This window comes from Rattus norvegicus, chromosome 1 (assembly GCF_036323735.1).
Source record: "Rattus norvegicus strain BN/NHsdMcwi chromosome 1, GRCr8, whole genome shotgun sequence".
In the NCBI taxonomy this organism is placed as follows: domain Eukaryota; kingdom Metazoa; phylum Chordata; class Mammalia; order Rodentia; family Muridae; genus Rattus; species Rattus norvegicus.
In genome coordinates this window covers 207,204,569-207,221,531 of record NC_086019.1, presented here as the reverse complement: position 1 = coordinate 207,221,531, position 16,963 = coordinate 207,204,569, and the positions used below count along the sequence as shown (strand labels likewise).

At 48.2% G+C, this 16,963-nt stretch overlaps 1 long non-coding RNA gene across 3 annotated transcripts in view; it reads right to left on the bottom strand.

The window, feature by feature from the left end:
* Window positions 1-4,539: 4,539 nt before the first annotated feature.
* Window positions 4,540-16,963, bottom strand: part of LOC102548505 (uncharacterized) — an 80,062-nt gene continuing 67,638 nt past the window's right edge. Inside the window, exons 3-4 of one of the 3 annotated variants that reach the window (XR_005494670.2) lie at window positions 9,937-9,985; window positions 4,540-9,692 (exon numbers count right to left, since the gene is read on the bottom strand). This is a non-coding gene — a long non-coding RNA (uncharacterized LOC102548505). The remainder of the gene's footprint in view (window positions 9,693-9,936; window positions 9,986-16,963) is intronic. The other 2 variants (XR_005494667.2, XR_005494668.2) reach the window with 2 other exon arrangements.

Here is a 16,963-nt window from a genome sequence, read left to right as displayed (position 1 = left end):
CAGGCGCTTATGCCTAAGGTCAACCTGGTGTATCTAGCTGTCGCTGGCAGCCTGGGTCCTCAGCCACACCTGTTCAATGTGCTAGCTCTGTTGGTTCAGCTCTGCTTGCCGTTTGGCAGACAATCTGGTAGCCCTTATTCAAGGGTGAAGACAGAGACCGAAAACAGGTGACGTAGCCCTATTAATGGCTCAGCCACGCCTGTCTATTGAGCAGAGCTAGCTCTGCTCTGTCCCAGCCATTATCCTAGGTCCTTGACCTAAGTCCTGGGACCTTCAGCCCCAGCATCGATGAAAAGAAAAACAGCCCCACATTCCCAAAGACAACACAGAATTGGCAGTACTCCTGCACCCTGGCCTGGTTATTTGAGAGGATACAACAGGCAGGCAAGACAGGGCTCAGCAGACAGGGTCATCCTGCAAGGTTGGCATGAGCTGACCCCATGGAAGAAGAGAGCCTGGCTTCAATCACCAAGCTGGGCTGGAGCTTGAGACAGAGACTATCCATGAGGGACACAGGAGGCCTCCTACTGGGTCTCCCACCCAAAGCATAGTGACCCATCAAATGACATGGGGCCCTATGGGAGGGACTTCAAAGAATGTTGACACACCAGTCCCATTCCAGGTATCCTTAGAGTTTTGCTGGTATCTTGGGTTCAGCTTGGGGTCCCTGGTCTTGTGGGACATTGACCCCATACCCGTTCACTCTTAGCCAAAATGCCTTACATTCAGTTCTTCCCTCTGTGGCTTCTTGGAATGACTGTGGCTGGCAGGTGGCCAGAGGAAAGGCCAACTAGATGTCTTTCACATCTCCTATAGCCACCAGGGACCTTCTTGCCTTCATATTGCTTTGAGAACAACTAGATCTCTCCTCAAAGCTATATCCAGGTTCCATGCTCCAACTCCTGCATACTGCTTGGGAACCATGTAGCTTCCTGGACCATGGAACAAAGTATTCAGGAGAGCAGTGCTCACAAAGCCAGGTTAGGCTGGACAGGCTCTGGGTCTCATAGGCATCCATTGCTTTATGAATGTGCAAAGGCCTTCAAGCCTAGAACAGAGTCCTGCAGGTCAGATACTATGACAGTGGCATGCATCAAGTTGGGGCTCGAAAATTCCATGGATCCTGAAACAGGGACCTTGACTTTGTAAGAGAGTTAGAGGTGGCTCAGGGGTCAAGGTGGATGTGGCAAAAGGATTGTGGCTGGGTCTGGAAGTCCTGGGAGGCTGAAGTGTTTGGCCAGAGGGTGAGGAACCAGCATCCTTTCTCTGAAGTGTCCTGTGGTGCATAACTAAGCAGGGAAAGGTTTTGCTAGCCAGTTCCACCTAGATGGACAGGGGCAGGGCACAACAGGTTCTTGGCTGCCAGACTTGGTGAGACAATTGTCCCTCACTCCCTGGTGTTCTTTTTAGAGTTGCTGTGAGCATGTGAAATGTGAATCCCATGGGCTCTGGCTATGGGAGGAAGAGGTGGTGGGCAGGGCACCCAGGGACTGACATGTTAGACTAGTGACTATAGAGATAACAGGGAAGCAAAGATGAGGACCAGGACTTTCCTCGTGAGCTCCAGGCAGCCATGTTTAGTGAGATGGTGAGATAGTGAGGTGTGAAATGGTTCTGTGACAGAGGTTGAGGCCTTTCTTGTTGGGGGCGGGGGAGCAAACAACCAGGATGAGAAATTGAGCTTATGACTCCAGCAGCTGTCTCTGTGAGCTAGCTGGTCAAAAGGAGAGAGATGTGTATGGTATGAGCATATTGTTAGCACTATGCTTTGTACTCAAGTCCCCAAACTCCAGACCCCAGCATCATCATCTGGGTTTCATCCTGGTCCAGAACTGACCACGACATCATATCAGGAGATTGATCGCCAGATGCCCTAGTCTAAACCAGCCCAGGTTTCTGAAAGTCCCAATGGCCAGGGATGCCAGTTCTCCCCCATCCCACCAGATAGTCTCATGTCAACACAGAGCCAGCATAGGTCTCTATCCTCCTAGTCTTGGTAATGCACACTGCTGAGGACTGAGGGTAAGGTTTGCTGGGTACCTGCCTCCTCAGTAGGGCAAAACCCAATAATAAAAGCCAGACTGGTCAGTGACAGCCCGGAACATTGTGGGCGGTAGCCTATGCCAGAAATGGCAGGGTTGGGCTAGAGAGAAACCTACCTGACTCATCTTGACTTACCTTTACTCGTGGTGGAGAGTCTCAGGTTGGCCAACATTTGCCTTGAGTGATGGTGTGTGTTTATTCTCACTATTGAAACCTGTGCACAGTAAATTAATTTCCTGCTATAGTAACCATCTGAGAGGTCAAGAGTCTATATGCCAACAAAGTCCCACAGGCCCAAGTCATCTTTCGTAAATGCCTAAAGGGAAGTGAAATTCCAGGGGCTCTGAGGGCCCACTTGTACCCTAAAGTCTCCCCTGCATGGTGGGGAGTTCCCCCTGGGCTCCACATTTGCCTCTTGTGTGGGCAAGGCATCCCTCCATGACGCCAGGCTGTAGGCTTGTAGCTACGCCATCAGATTGATCTGGGTCTTGGGCCTGTGCAGCAGCCATATGCTGGGCTTTGGGGCAAAGAATCCTTGGTTCTTGGGGTGGGGAGTTCCATCTTGATTACTTAAAGTTAAATGTTCCCTGGCCAAGGAATGCCATCACTCTAGGTGAACCCCTCAGGCAGCAAAACTGGCCTCTGCCAGAATCAACTGGACAGGCAGCTTCTTCAAGAAAAGAAAAGTTCTGGAAGGGTGAAGATAGCTTCCAGAGAGGTGCCAAAGGTCCTTGGAGAATGAAACGTGCAAGCCTTCTTCAGTATTATTTCTAGTCTCCAGTGCCCATTCATTTTTGCTGTAGTGGCCTCAGGGTTCCCAGTTGCAAGAGTCTCCTTCGGGTATACAAGGTTGTATGTCCTTGGCTGTGCTGGCTGACACACAGAGCTTACCAATCCGTACCATTGAATTCACTAAAGGACTATGGGAGGTATGGGAAAAGGATGAGGAAACAGACAAAAGAGAGGACAAGTGACTGCTGAGAACACAAGAGCCTGTCTTCAACCCTGCACTTCCCCACTAGGATTACGAATAGCTGGTATGCCTATGGTTATACCCATGTGTGTGTACATGTACATATGTGTTATACCTGTGCACACACACCTGTATACAGAGCATATACAAGTAAGTGTCTTTGCTGATGTGTGTGGCATGCATATATCCGCAGAAATGCGTGCATGCCACGGCCACGGAAACGTTATCTGCCCTCACTCAGCTACATCGACATCGCCGTGTATCTTCTTACTTGTGTTTGACATTTTTGAAGCTGAGTTGGGGGACTGTGGTTGCAGGGGCAGGCTGGGTAGTGCCGGGAGGGGTTGTTGATGCCAGACATCTACCCAGGCTACACATTCTTGTGGTCATCTCTTTAACTTGGTAAAAATTTGGGAAATTTCTAAATAAAACAAAGCAAACATTTTCAAAGGGATTTCAAAATGGATGCTGCTGTGTCTCCCAGGAATTAGATCACATGGGGAGTGGGGAGGGGAGTACTTCCTGCCATCTAGTACCTTCCAGAGAGCCGAACTGTAAAGCTTCTTCTCATCAGGAGAGCATCTGAACTTGGTAAATGTTGGGTAACAGGCTCTGAGACTCCTCCCTCTCCCCCTCTGTGGCAGGCATCCAGTGTCAGGATCTGCAGGAATCTCAAAGTCTTTGGGTTCTGAAAACCAGGTAGGAGGAGCTGCTCCCTAGCCTCTCTGAGGTTGCATGAAGCAGTGAGGTGCAAAACAGGGGCCAGTAAGGAGTTTGGTTACAGACTGGGATTCAGGCAGCTAAGAGGGAAGCCTCCAGGTAAGAGAGAAAGGAGAGAAAACATGGGTGGGTAGGGCCAAGGGACAGCTGCCTGTTCAGTGGCACAGGTCCAAGGTAACTTCAGTACCTGGAGAAGTCTGGCCTAGACAACATGAGTGTCATGGTCTGGTCCTATGAGCCCTCTGTGGTCCAGGGGGCCAACCAACATGGCTTCCTGGCCCTCTGTGGTACAGAGTGATGTGGGAGGGGGGTGGGCCAGGGCCAGAGCATAGGAGTGCAGGCCTGGGAGGATGAGCCTTCCACAAGCCACTCTGGCTCAGTATCCATTTGCCAGCACACAATGTCATGTATGGTGACTTCTGGCTTCCCTTGAAAGCAACGAGTTATTGTCCAGTGAGTTGCTTCATAGGGTCTGAAAGATGAGACGAGCCCTTCTCGTATGAGCAAACCAGGAATGAATTACTCCTCATTTCTATAACCAAATACCTGATAAAAACAACTTAAAGGAGGAAGGATTTTTTCCCTCCCACAGGCTAGGGGATATAGGGCATCCTGGTGGGAAGGTCATGGTTGTAGGCAGCTCCATGACAGTGTGCACCCGAGCTGCTTGTCTTCACATCAGCAGACCAGGGGGCAGAGCGGGGAATGCTGGTGTTTAGCTTACTTTCTCCCCTTTGCTTTTCTTCCATCGGGGACCGTAGCCGATGGATGGTGCCACCAATAACCAAGCCTTTCCACACATACACACACTGCCCAGTTTATTGTCTCTGGAAATGTTTGCGCAGATGTCCTAGGTGTCTCAATCCAATGAGGTTGATAGTCAAAAGTAAAAAGCTACCAGAACAGCGAGGACAGGTATGAGTAGAATCCTGGAGGTTTTGAGCTGCTCTCCATAGACCGTGGCCCCCACCTCCAAAGATGGCAGAAACACCCAGGTTGTGGCATCTCTGTGGCAATCCCACAGACAGCAGCCTCAGGGAACCCACTCTGGGAGCCACATGCTATCAAATCCACTGCTCTTCTTAGTCTGTCTCCAGTCAGATGGTTAGTGTACCTCGTTCACATAGATGCACATGTGTGTCTGTGTTTACACTTGGGGCACAGAGCTCTCAGAGGGCTCTCTTCTACCGATGGTTGTTGAGTCACAGAACTGAGCCCAGGTCCTCTGTAAGAGCAACAACACTCTTAACCACTGAGCCATCTCTCCAGCCCCCAGTGAGTTGTTCTTTATGAGGGCAGGGGTTGAAGTCATCATACCTCTAAGGCTGTCAAAAAAAGAATACGTGGCAAAGCCTTGAGGTCTCTGAGCTGTGCTTTTAACCGTTGCCCCTCTGGTCAGTCCCGGTTGCCCTACCATTATAAAACATCAGTCAGGAGAGGAGCCTACTGCAAGTCTCAGGGAAAGAGCAGGCGTCAGAAGAATGGATTCAAAATCTCCACATCCTCCTTGAAGGAAGAGAAGGAAAGCTCTAGGTCCTGCGGTGTGAGCTCTGCGAGAACTCTCAGCTTGGGGTGTGATGTGGGGGAGAAGGCCAGTGGCTCCTTCTTTGAGTTTTCAAGTTCTGGTTGTAATTAAAGGCAAGGCATCCCACAGTCTCTCTGAAGTCCAGCGGATCTGCTTTGGAATTAGACAAGAATGGGCTGGGGAGCCAGGGAGACGTGACAGCCTGAGTAGCATTCAGGAAGGTCTTCATTCCAGCATTTATCTGCTCCAGGTTGAAAGCTCCTATGGAAACTTTAGGGGGGGTTTCCCACATTCGAGGGTCTTCCCCAGGTCTGAGAAACTCAAGATCAGGTTATGGGGTGATGGCTGAGGGTCAGGGCATGTCTCCCATGGTGGCTTTTGTCACACTGGAAAAAGGGATACAGGAGGCCTCCAAATGGCTGTGATGGCAAGAGTGTCAGGTTTTGGGGTCTGTGGTTCCAAGACCTGGGGTAGGTCAGGGATCTCAGGTGGAAGGTGTTTGTGGGGGAGGTTTTGGTTTCTCAAGGCCCTGAGGTGACCAGGTGAGAAAGGCATGGAGGTAGGTGGCTGTGGGATTGAGAAGGCCAGGGAGAGACATTTCTGCAGTCCCCTGAGGGCGGTACCTGAAGTTCCCAGGACGCCTTCAGAGAAGGAATGTTTACAGCAATGAACCTCTGTGTCAGACCCACAGAGACCACAACTGCCCACATCATCCTGACTTCCTCCCCACAGTCGGGACACTTATCCTTGCCCGCATGCCTGTGTCCATCTGGGCTACTTTTGGGCTTCAGGGGGCCACTTATTTCTTTCCAGGCCCCCCACATTCTCCAAAATGATGTGTAGAATACATGGGGGTATCTGGATCTCTTAGCTGAGTCCCAAGCTCCGTCTTTCCCATCACAGATCACCCCCAACATTCAGTAATGGTTAAGAGGGATATGCAGGGTTTTCTGGTCCCAGAAGAAGAAGGCAGAGACCTAGAGAGATCTGTAGAAAGGGCCATGGCTGGGTCAGCCCCTTAGAAAAATCATGCTGGCCTCACCTGATTTCCTGTTGGTCCATCCCTCACCTCTGCCTCACAGTACCAGCTCAGAAGATTTGGCAAAAGTCTAGTCCAGTAACAACTTGGGCCCTAGAAAGCACATGGCTAGGCTGGGAATTGAGGGTTACCTCTAGCTGGGCATTGGAGGCTGCACAGAGGAGCTCAGTTTTCAGCCAGCCTAGCTAATTGGTGAGCTCCAAGTTCTAACATCCCTGTCTCAAACAAACAAACAAACAAACAAACAAACAAATAATAAGGCAGAGAACAATAGTGGAAGGCATCTGATGTTGACCTCTGGCCTCCACACCCATGTACACACATGCATCTGCGTGCACACAGACATACATACACATGAGCATATACTACACTCTCCAGCTCATTCACCACAAAACAAACAAACAAACAAACAAACAAACAAACCACAAAGGAGAAGAGGTATACAAAATAAGAGGAATGATTTTGGGCCAGAGGGTCCTAACTTTCCCCAGAGCCTCAAATTCTAACTTGGCCACTACCTCTGTGTGCCCACCGACCTGTGCCGGGTACCAAACGAAATTCACTGAAGAGCAAGCAAGATTACATCATTGAGAGACATGTATGGGGAGCCAAGTCTGTCTGAAGGCTTTCTCTTTGGAAGAGAAACTAGGTGTCCTTGAGAGAGAACCTGGAATTCTAATGCCCAGGGAAGAACCTGTTAGGTGGGCAGGAGTCAACCTACAAATGCCATCTAAACAAGCTAGTATTTGAGGCAGCCTTATGGGGAGCAAGAGTGGGTGGAATTGACACCCCACAACAGCATATGGGTAGACTTGATGATACCGGGTGTCTAACACACACAGAGGGCCAAGAACTGTCCTTGGCTCCAGTGGCGGCTCTGGTCCCCATATTTCCTGAGTTCCTTCCTTCATAGCCTACCTCGTTCCACCTATCCTAACCTTAGGCACCTTATTACCTTTGCTTCTAGAACATTCCTGAGAACACTGGGCAGGTCCATGAGGTCTCTGATGATAGTCATACTCATGGGGATAAAATGTGACTTACCATCATCTGTCCATCTGAGGAGCTGAGAGTAGTGAGCCCTTCAGCTGTGCAGGAATGGTGGACACCAGAGAACTGGCTCCACACCATTTGCCTAATTCTTCCTGTCCAGGGAATGGCAGGTACCCAAGGTCATGTCTGGGGTTGCCAGGTCTGGTGGCTACCTCTGGGGTGCTGCAGAGGACTCTAAGCTCTGGAACAAGTATCTGGTGACTGACTTCAATGGCTGGTTCTAAGGTTGGTAAGAGCATTTTCTCCAGTTGGACCTGGTCCAGTAATAGGACTCAGTTCCTTAGCTGAGTCTGCCCTCCCTCCTAACCTTTGGCAGGAGAGTCCTTCATATGGGCACCTGTGCTGCCTCACCAGTACAAGCTCATGGCGGATGGACAGCCCTAGATATAAAGCAGAGACAGATGTGAGATGCAGGTGCTGGGCCCCCAAGAGACTGTCTAGCTACCCTACTTTCCTCTGTGGAGGCTGGCTGGCAGCCACTGTCAATGCAACAGCTCCCAAAACACACACACAAAAACACAAATGCACAAGGCACGTTCCAGAACCACTTTAGGACAATATTTGCTCTGAACCAGAACTCTGTGGCCACAGCTGGCTTCATCTCCTGCCACCATGCATGCGTGGGCGGTGGGACATTCTTAGAGAACTGTCTTCCTGCTCTGTACACATAGTCCTACTTCTGGTCCGGTGGCAGACACCACAGTGGATAGGGTTCTGTACTCCAAACTTCTGTATGTGAGGCAGAAAGTGGCCCTGCAGGGCCCAGGTTCAATTTGTTACTTAGAGAGATACAGACTAGTTTCCCGATGGCCCTGGCCTTGGTTCAATGTTTCTGTCCCTGGGAGGTCTCATGTGATAGAAGGCTGTTATGGTGCAACAGTGTCCCTACGTGCTCCTAGTGTATCCATGTCACGCTGGGTGTCAGGAGGACGGAGCCTGACATCCAGTTCTGGGTCTAAGCCAAATCCTTGAGCTCTCAAGAAGCCCCCTCCCTTTCAGTTTCTCCATCTGTAAACAGAAACATTGTTATCACCTGCCACCTACTGTGGCTTCTTGGGTACCATAAAAGGAAGAGACAGGTGAATGTGGCAGGCTATGGAAGTGTGGTGCATGCGTGCGTGCGTGTCTGTGTGTCTGTGTGTGTGTGTGTGTGTGTGTGTGTGTGAGCATGTGCGTGAGCATGCTTGTTTTGAACCTGTGTTTGGCTAACGATGTGTCTGTGTGTATGTTTGAGTATAGATATGAGTGGATGTAGTGTCTGTGACTCTGAGTGCCTGGTGTGTTTGTGAGCTCCAGTGTGAAGCCATCTTGTACTTGTGTGTTTCGGTGAATGTTTTTGTGTTTGAGTGGGCAATATTAGTGTGTGAGCATATGAGTGTGGGTCAGTATGTATGAGGGGTTGTAGAGCACAGGCCTGCTCAACTTCTTGGTCCCTCTCCTAAGTAGCCCCATGGGCCCTTCCCAGCTGTGTGCCCTCTGAGTGGGTTCCTGTCCTGATTCCAGCTCTGTGGTGCACCATGTCCCAGGTCTCCTCTCCTTAGCCCCCTGGCCCCTTTCAGCCTCTCCTGAACTGCAAGGCTCTACTCTAATGCTCAGTTCACCATCTACAAACTCCTTGGCATACTCCTATTTCTTACCTGGGATGTAATAGGGTGACTGGGTGTTAGGATGCCCTTGCCAAGAAATACAACAGATCTTAAAACCAAAAGTATGCCAGTGGGAGCTCATGGAGCAAATCAGAAAGGAAAGTTTGAATGACAAGATTGCTTCTAAGATAAACTGTCATTCTAGAAAAGAACAGATTCCTAGGGGATGGGCATCCCATACCTCAAATGCTAAGATTCATCATTTGGAGTCAAAGATCAGTAAGCAGGAGGAGGCAATAGGATATTAATGCACTCCATAGCAGGGAACACTAGTGGGGACTGGCTGAGGGTGAAGTTTTGCTCCATTATCACAAGTGACATGTAACCAGCCTCATAGCAAGACCCTTGGAAAATGAGTGTCAAGACAGAAATTTGTCACTTACCACTTTCTGTTCTATTTCACCCAAGAAAACTTTACATGACCTCAAGCATATAGGAAGAGAAGATGGAGTGTAAATCAAGCTGACTCATCACCAATCATAAATAAATTTATTTCAAAACAATTCCTTGATAGAGATATAATTTCACCATTCATTAACGATGAAAGAAATCTCTATGCTAATGACATGGATACATTTATTTTTTACATAAAGAATGAAACATTGGCTGAGCATTTGATACCACAGGCTGGTATCTTCGATATCTCTCACAGTTGTCCAATATTTTGATCTCTGGTTGTTAGCGCTTGGAATGCTGATTTGAATAAAGACACAGTACAAAGTATCAGCAGAAAGTTCAAATAAATCCATTTCAGAAATTGTTAGAAATTCTGTCCCAATCCTAAACTTGCCACTGCCTTTCTTGTCATGATAGTCTATACTTTCAAACCATAAGCCAAAACAAACCCTCCCCGTCTTAAGTCATTTTCATCATGTATTTTGTCACAGCAACAGAAAGGGAGCTAATACCAAACTAGAAGGTGGGAAAATCAACTTACCTACACAGACAGAAGTGTCAGAACACCATCAGATCTGTCAGCTTCAAAGCTAAGAACACATAGAATGGTGCATTTCAAGCCCTGAAATCAAATAAATGCCCAACCAAGAGAGCTCTATGCAAGACATCCATATTGTGAAACTGATGGTGGAAAAGGACATTTCCAGATGAGCAGAGAGCAAGTTCACGACCACCAAGGCAGCGTTGCAGATGGTACAGAGAGGAATAGCACATACATGAGAGAGGGAACCGTTTCAGTCACAGAGCACAGGAGAGAATGAATGTCACGGCTGCACAAGGAGAGGTAAGTAGGAATCATGGCATCTCACACACCAAACTAGCAAACCCCTGATACCAACGGGAAAGTAAAGAACTAACAAAGAACTAACAAAATTACAGAAATTAGCAAAGATCTCAATAATAGCAACTTAACAATAAAGAGACATGGACTGGCTGACTGGGTTAAAAATCCTGGCTCCAACAATCTGTTGTCTCCAAGAAACTGGTAACGATGCAGCCTGAGGGCCAAGTGACGGAAGACCATCTAGGAAGCAAATAAAAGCTTCAAACAAGCTGCCATAGCTAAAATACCTGGCAAAGGAGACTTCAAAAGGGAATTAATTAGAGAGATAAATAAGAGCACTACATACCAAGAAGGGGAACAATCCGTCAAGGAAGTATCACAATTTTAAATGTCATACAAACCCACGCTATGGGATTAGAATATGGAACACGAAGTGTAGAGAATGCAGGAATATGGAGAATAAAGTATGGCATGAGGAGCAGAGAGAAAACGTGAGGCACGGGGTTTGGAATGTGAAATGCAATGGTCTGTAAGAAATGATATGTAGGGCAATGTGAGGATGAGGACGGAATATGGATGTTGTTGAATGAAAAGTAGTTACAAAGAAGCGGTTGAATCATGACAGGCGGCCTATTAATAATGGAGACTAACGTACGGGCGTGAGGCACCGAGAAAGGTGTGGGAAGGATGGGGTACACAAGGCATGCGCAGCGAGCTGTACAAGAGGAGTAGAGAGTGTCAAAGAGAACTTAGTGACTGCGGGGTGTGCCGTGGGGAAGCGACCATGCACAATGACGCGGGGAGCAGAGAGTCAGGAGAGCGGAACACACAAAGGAGATAACATGGCAGACGGAGCTTGGGGTTTATGGATGGAGTGTGAGGAATGAAGTGTGGACTAGGAGAGCCATGTCCACAGAGAGAGGAGTTGAGAGTGGGAGAGAGGAAGCATGATAAAGTGTTATGGAGGGAAACGGTTATATAACAGTTGCTTGGAGTATGGGAACGGAGTATGGAGAGAAAGGATGGCGACCGGAAAAGACACAGTGAGTGGAATGCAAGGTGTAGGGGAAACTGCGGATGAAGAAAGCGAGGGACTGTGTTGAATGAGGAGCTGGTGGCTGTAACGGAGCACATTTTTTTTTCTTTCTTTTTTTCGGAGCTGGGGACCGAACCCAGGGCCTTGTGCTTCCTAGGCAAGCGCTCTACCGCTGAGCTAAATCCCCAAGCCCAGCGGAGCACATTTTGAATAGAGCATGAGCTATGCAGCGTAGCGCAGGCAGAATGAGGCACCAGAAGAGATAACGGCATGAAGAGAATGGGAATCATGGGTGACATGCTGAACAGAGTCTAGCGTACAGACAACAGGCTGTGCACAATGAAGAGTGGTACATGGGAACACACTATGGCGAGAAGAAAATAGAAGACGGAAAGGTCCAGCCTCTGGATGCAGCATGAACTGTGGGGTATGGAGTATGTACCATAAAATATGCACTAAAGTGAGGAGAGTGGAAAACAGAAACTCTAGCATGCTGGTAACCGCACAGAGTGTGGGAAATGGCATACGTAGGATGAAATCGGGAGTATGAGGACAGAGCATGGAGAAGGGACAATGAGAACAGAAGAAAGAACATGGCGGTTGGAGCAGGAGGTGTGGAGAAATCTGTACTGGGAGGTATGGAGTATGGGGACAGGGGATGGAGTGAGGAGGAGGGAAATGCAGTGAAGTTCATGGTGAACAGACTATAGAACCAGGCTAGAGAGAAAGGGAACGTATGATGTGTTGAATATAGCATGGGGTATAGAGATAGACCATATAGCAGAGTAGGGTGTGTGCAACTATGGCGAGAGGAGAATGAAGAACAAATGGAATATCCCTGCGGACAGAGCATGACGTGTGGAGAATAGTGTGCGTAAATAAAGTCTTCAGTGTGGTGACAGGGTGCTGTGCGAGAAGAGCAGAGAATGTTCAGGAGAACATAATAAACATGGAATGAAATCGGAGGAAAGGTCATGTATTGGAAAATGGTGTGAGGAGAATGGGAAATGTTGGGGGGTAGCATGGCGAATTCAGCATGGATACCGAGACTAGCGTGTGTAAGGCGGAGCAGTGTATGAGAACAGAGGACAGAGCGAGGAGTATGGAGAACGTGAGGGAGAACACCATGAAGCATGATGCATGCAGGATCCGGCATGCATCGTAGGGGAACTGGAAACGGGATGCATGATGGAGGGAATATAGCATGAGGTATAGAGAAGAGACTAAGAACAATGAACAATGACACGAGGGACAGTATGGAGAGAGTAGAGAAAGTATTATAGAAGATCCTCACGTGAATGCAACATGAGGTTCCTGACAACCATGGAAATGGAGTGAAGCCTGCCTGTGACAACAGTGTGTTGTATTTTAAGAGTAGAGAATGCAGGGAGGATGTAGTCAACAGAGGGTGCGGTATGGAGAAGACGCCATGTGCAACCAAGTATTACGCCATAGAGAAGTGATGGAGAAGAAAGCATGAAGGATACACACTGAAGTGCACAGTCTGAAGGAGGAAATGTGGCATTAGGGGGTTGGGTAACGGGGGTAACAGCGCTGAGCTGTCTGTGATGGATGGGTGGAGATTAGGGCGTGTGGAATGAAGGAGTGTGGGAACAAGGAGGAAAAGAGGAAAGGAGGAGAGGGCGGCATGAAGGCAGTGTGATGTGTGCATAAAAACAGCATTATGCATGGACTGTGGGAGCAAAGGTTTGAATGAGAAAAATGGAGAGAGACCATGGTCAACAGATAGACACACACAGAGCAATGTAAGGGGGAAGTATGCGAACAAACTAGAGAGAATAATGGAGAGGAGAGACTGGACATCGGAGTGTGGCGCACACACGTTAGACTTTGAAGAGGGGCATATGGAGTGTGGAGAGGGGAGAATGGGAGGGGAGACCATGGCAAGTGAAGCGTGATGTACAGAGAATGAAACAGTAGAAGAACGTATAAGGCTAGACATTGGAGCGGGGAGGCATGGAGATTTGATTACGTAGAAGGAAGGTCGGAGTGTGGAGTGCGCAGAGTAAGGGAGGGGTAACCGTGGGTAGAGCCTGACACACCGACAGTAAACTGTGTAGAGAGAAGTATGTGAACAGAATACGGGGTCAGAGATTGGAGACGGAGGTGGGGAGAACATGGCAGTTGGCAAGAATAGAGTATGTAGAATGGCCTGTGGTACAGGAGACACAGCTACAGAGTGAAGAGAATGGACAAGAGATGTAAAAAAACCTCGGTTAAGAAAGGCTGAGCTAGGGGGTTGGGGATTTAGCTCAATGGTAGAGTGCTTGCCTAGCAAGCGCAAGGCCCTGGGTTCAGTCCCCAGCTCCGAAAAAAAAAAAGAAAGAAAGAGAGAGAGAGAGAGAGAGAGAGAGAGAGAGAGAGAGAGAGAGAGAGAGAGAGAGAGAAAGGGAGGAAGGAAGGAAGGAAGGCAGGCAGGCTGAGATGCAGAGATTACCCAGGACAAAGTGTGTTGTTTGGCCAGAGGAGGATGGAGACAAAACGTGGCTAGTGGTGTATGATGCATAGATGTCAAATGTGTATAATGTGTAACTATAGCAACAGAGATGAAAATGGGAGACCATGACACAGGAAGCATTAGGTACAGAGTATGCAGAAGGGAGCTTAGGAGCAGAACATAAATGAACAAGGATGGGATGCAGAGGTGACAACAGGGTTGATGCAGCAGAACATGTGGAGAAGAGTGTATAGGGTGAACTGTGGTCTCTGGGAGAGGAATACATAGAATGGAAAATAGGAGAGAGAAAAGGGTCAATGGGGAATAAAATGCCAAGAAAATGCTATGTAAGCGAGGCACAGAGTGTGGGTGCTGAATAGGATAAAGAGTGGGAAAGGGGGTGAATAACGTGGTAGCTATAGTCTGTGGTGTGAAGAAAAGACTATAAGATGAGGGATAGCATGAAGAGAGAATGGATGTGGAGGGTAGGGCCTGTGAAACGAGCATTAGGTACAGAGAATAGAATACTGGGAAAGAGTTATGCAATGTGTGGCTAGTGCACCGTGTGGAAAGAGTAGAGAACATGGTGAGCAGAGTGTGAGTTGTGCAGAACAGACTCTGCGCGGTGGGGTGTCTAGAGAGGGGGATGGCGAATAGACAGGAGAAAACATCGACTAGAGCGTGAGGCGATCAACGTAGAGCACACGGTATGAAGTGTAGAGCACGGGATGAATTGGGAGAGTGCGGCGCGTCGAGTGTGAGGTGTGTATGATGAGCGTGTACAGGCCGAGGTACAGATCATGAGAAAAGGGAGAGGAATGGGCAATCAAGGGGAGAACACTGGGAACGGACTGTGGGGTAAGGAGGATAGAAGATGGAGGTGTGGCTATGGAACGTGGTAACAGTGGAGTGTCAGGAAAGGGGACATGGCAAATGGGGCACGGTGGTGAACAGACAGCTGGGTAGAAAAGTCATCTGAACAAACTAGAGTGAGGAGAACGGACAACAGAGAAGTCGGCCAGTGGCACGTGAGAAACGGTTATTAAACTATACAGAAAGAAGTGTGAAGGGTGGGCTGAGAAGAATAAAGGAAGGGCCATGGTGAGCAGCCATGAGCTAGCTGGCAAATAAAGGATGGGGAAGACTGTGCAGAAGGATGTGTGCAGTGTGGGAACCACACTGAATAGAGTAGAATGTAGACAACAGACTGTGCAGACTGAACTATGACACAAGAGTAGGTAGAGAGGGGTTGGGGATTTAGCTCAGTGGTAGAGCGCTTGCCTAGCAAGCGCAAGGCCCTGGGTTCGGTCCCCAGCTCCGAAAAAAAGAAAAAAAAAAGAGTAGGTAGAGAGAACAGAGGGGACGGCACTGTGAATGGGGCACAGAGCATAGAGGACACAGGAGAAATTACACAACATGGTATCAGTGCTCTGAGAAGAGTAAAGAACGCAAGGGACAATTAAGTTATTAGAGTTAATTAACTAAGTTAATGAGCTACAGAGAGAGGACTATGAACAGTGAAGAACAGCGTAAACAGTCAGAAGAGCAGAGAACACGGGAAAATACGGTGAGTGCTGCATGAGACATAGATCACACTGTGTGGGATGAAGTATAGCGTAAGAACTCAGCATTGAGGGAGGGGAATGGAGAGTACGTGGAAGTACATGGTCAATCGAGTAGGAAGTGTGGAGAAAAGCTTGTGTAGAAGATGCATGGAGTGTAGAGAAAGGAAAACAGAGAGTGGAATGGAGGGGATGTGAATGGGGGAGGAGCTATGGACGGGAACCTGCACAGTGAAAAGGAAATGCTGAGGGTGGGTACAGAGCATGGAGTGAGAGAAAGCAAATGGGAGGAAAGTGAATGGTGGGCCAGGCAGTAAGTGTGCAGTGTGAGTCTGCATAGTAAATTATGAAAACGGGCTAAGGAGGGAAGAAAATGGAAAACAGAGGGGATACACGTGGAATGCAGCACGGGGGCGGTGTGGGGAATAGAACTTTAAAAGGAAGTGTGGGGTAGCGTGTGGTTAGAGGCATGGAAGTGGAAGGGAGATCCTGGCTAGTGCAGGAGAGTGAGTGAAGAGTAAAGTGTATGGAAAGAACGACTGGAACAGAACATGAAGAGAAGAGAGTGGAGAGGAGAACATGGCAGAAGAACGGGCTTATAAACGGCGGTGTATGCACAGAGCAGCATGGAGTCTGTTGTGAGGAGAATAGAGAACGGAGGATCACTACATGGCTACAGTGCGGTGTTGTAAAAAAAAAAAACAATAGATAGAATCAAGTATGACATAGAAGAAGAATGATAGAGTACTGACAAGGACATGAGAATGTAAGGAAGAATATGCAAATGGGGTGCGGGGTGTGTAGCATAGTATGTAGAATGAAATCTGGGATGCAACAGAACATAGAGTGAGGTGGGTAGAAAATGAAGAGGGGACGGGGTGAAAGGAGAATGAGTTGTGGAGAGCAGAGTTGGCCATAGTACCTAGCCCAGAGTGAGGAGAACAGACAGAGAACAGGAAGAATCAATGCTGTTATGGTGTAGTGTGTGCTACACTGCTTACAGTGTCTTGTTCTATGGTGTAGTGTGTGCTACACTGTTTAGTGTCTTGTTCTATGGTGTAGTGTGTGCTACACTGTTTAGTGTCTTGTTCTATGGTGTAGTGTGTGCTACACTGTTTAGTGTCTTGTTCTATGGTGTAGTGTATGCTACACTGTTTAAGTTGTCTTGTTCTATGGTGTAGTGTATGCTACACTGTTTAAGTTGTCTTGTTCTATGGTGTAGTGTATGCTACACTGTTCAAGTTGTCTTGTTCTATGGTGTAGTGTGTGCTACACTGTTCAAGTTGTCTTGTTCTATGGTGTAGTGTGTGCTACACTGTTTACAGTGTCTTGTTCTTGGAGAAGCTGCCTCTATAAGTGGGGTTGCCCCCATCCCAGACCCAAGAGTGTTTATGTCAAGTATCTTCCAAACACCCTGTCCTGGGTCCAGCAGCTCCCTTTCTCTGTAACAGTGAGAGCAGAAAACAGCCACAGCTAATGGCAATAAAATCGTTGTGCCTTTGAGAATGGCTAGAAAGTAAACTATTTTGACAGAGGTTGTGATTATTTAATCCCATGACATTAAAAATGCCTGCGGTGGAAAGAGAAGCCGGAAGCTCATCTTTGGAAAGAACACTTTGCTCCACCAAAACTCTCGTCCAGAACTCCAGCATGCTTGCATCAGCTTGA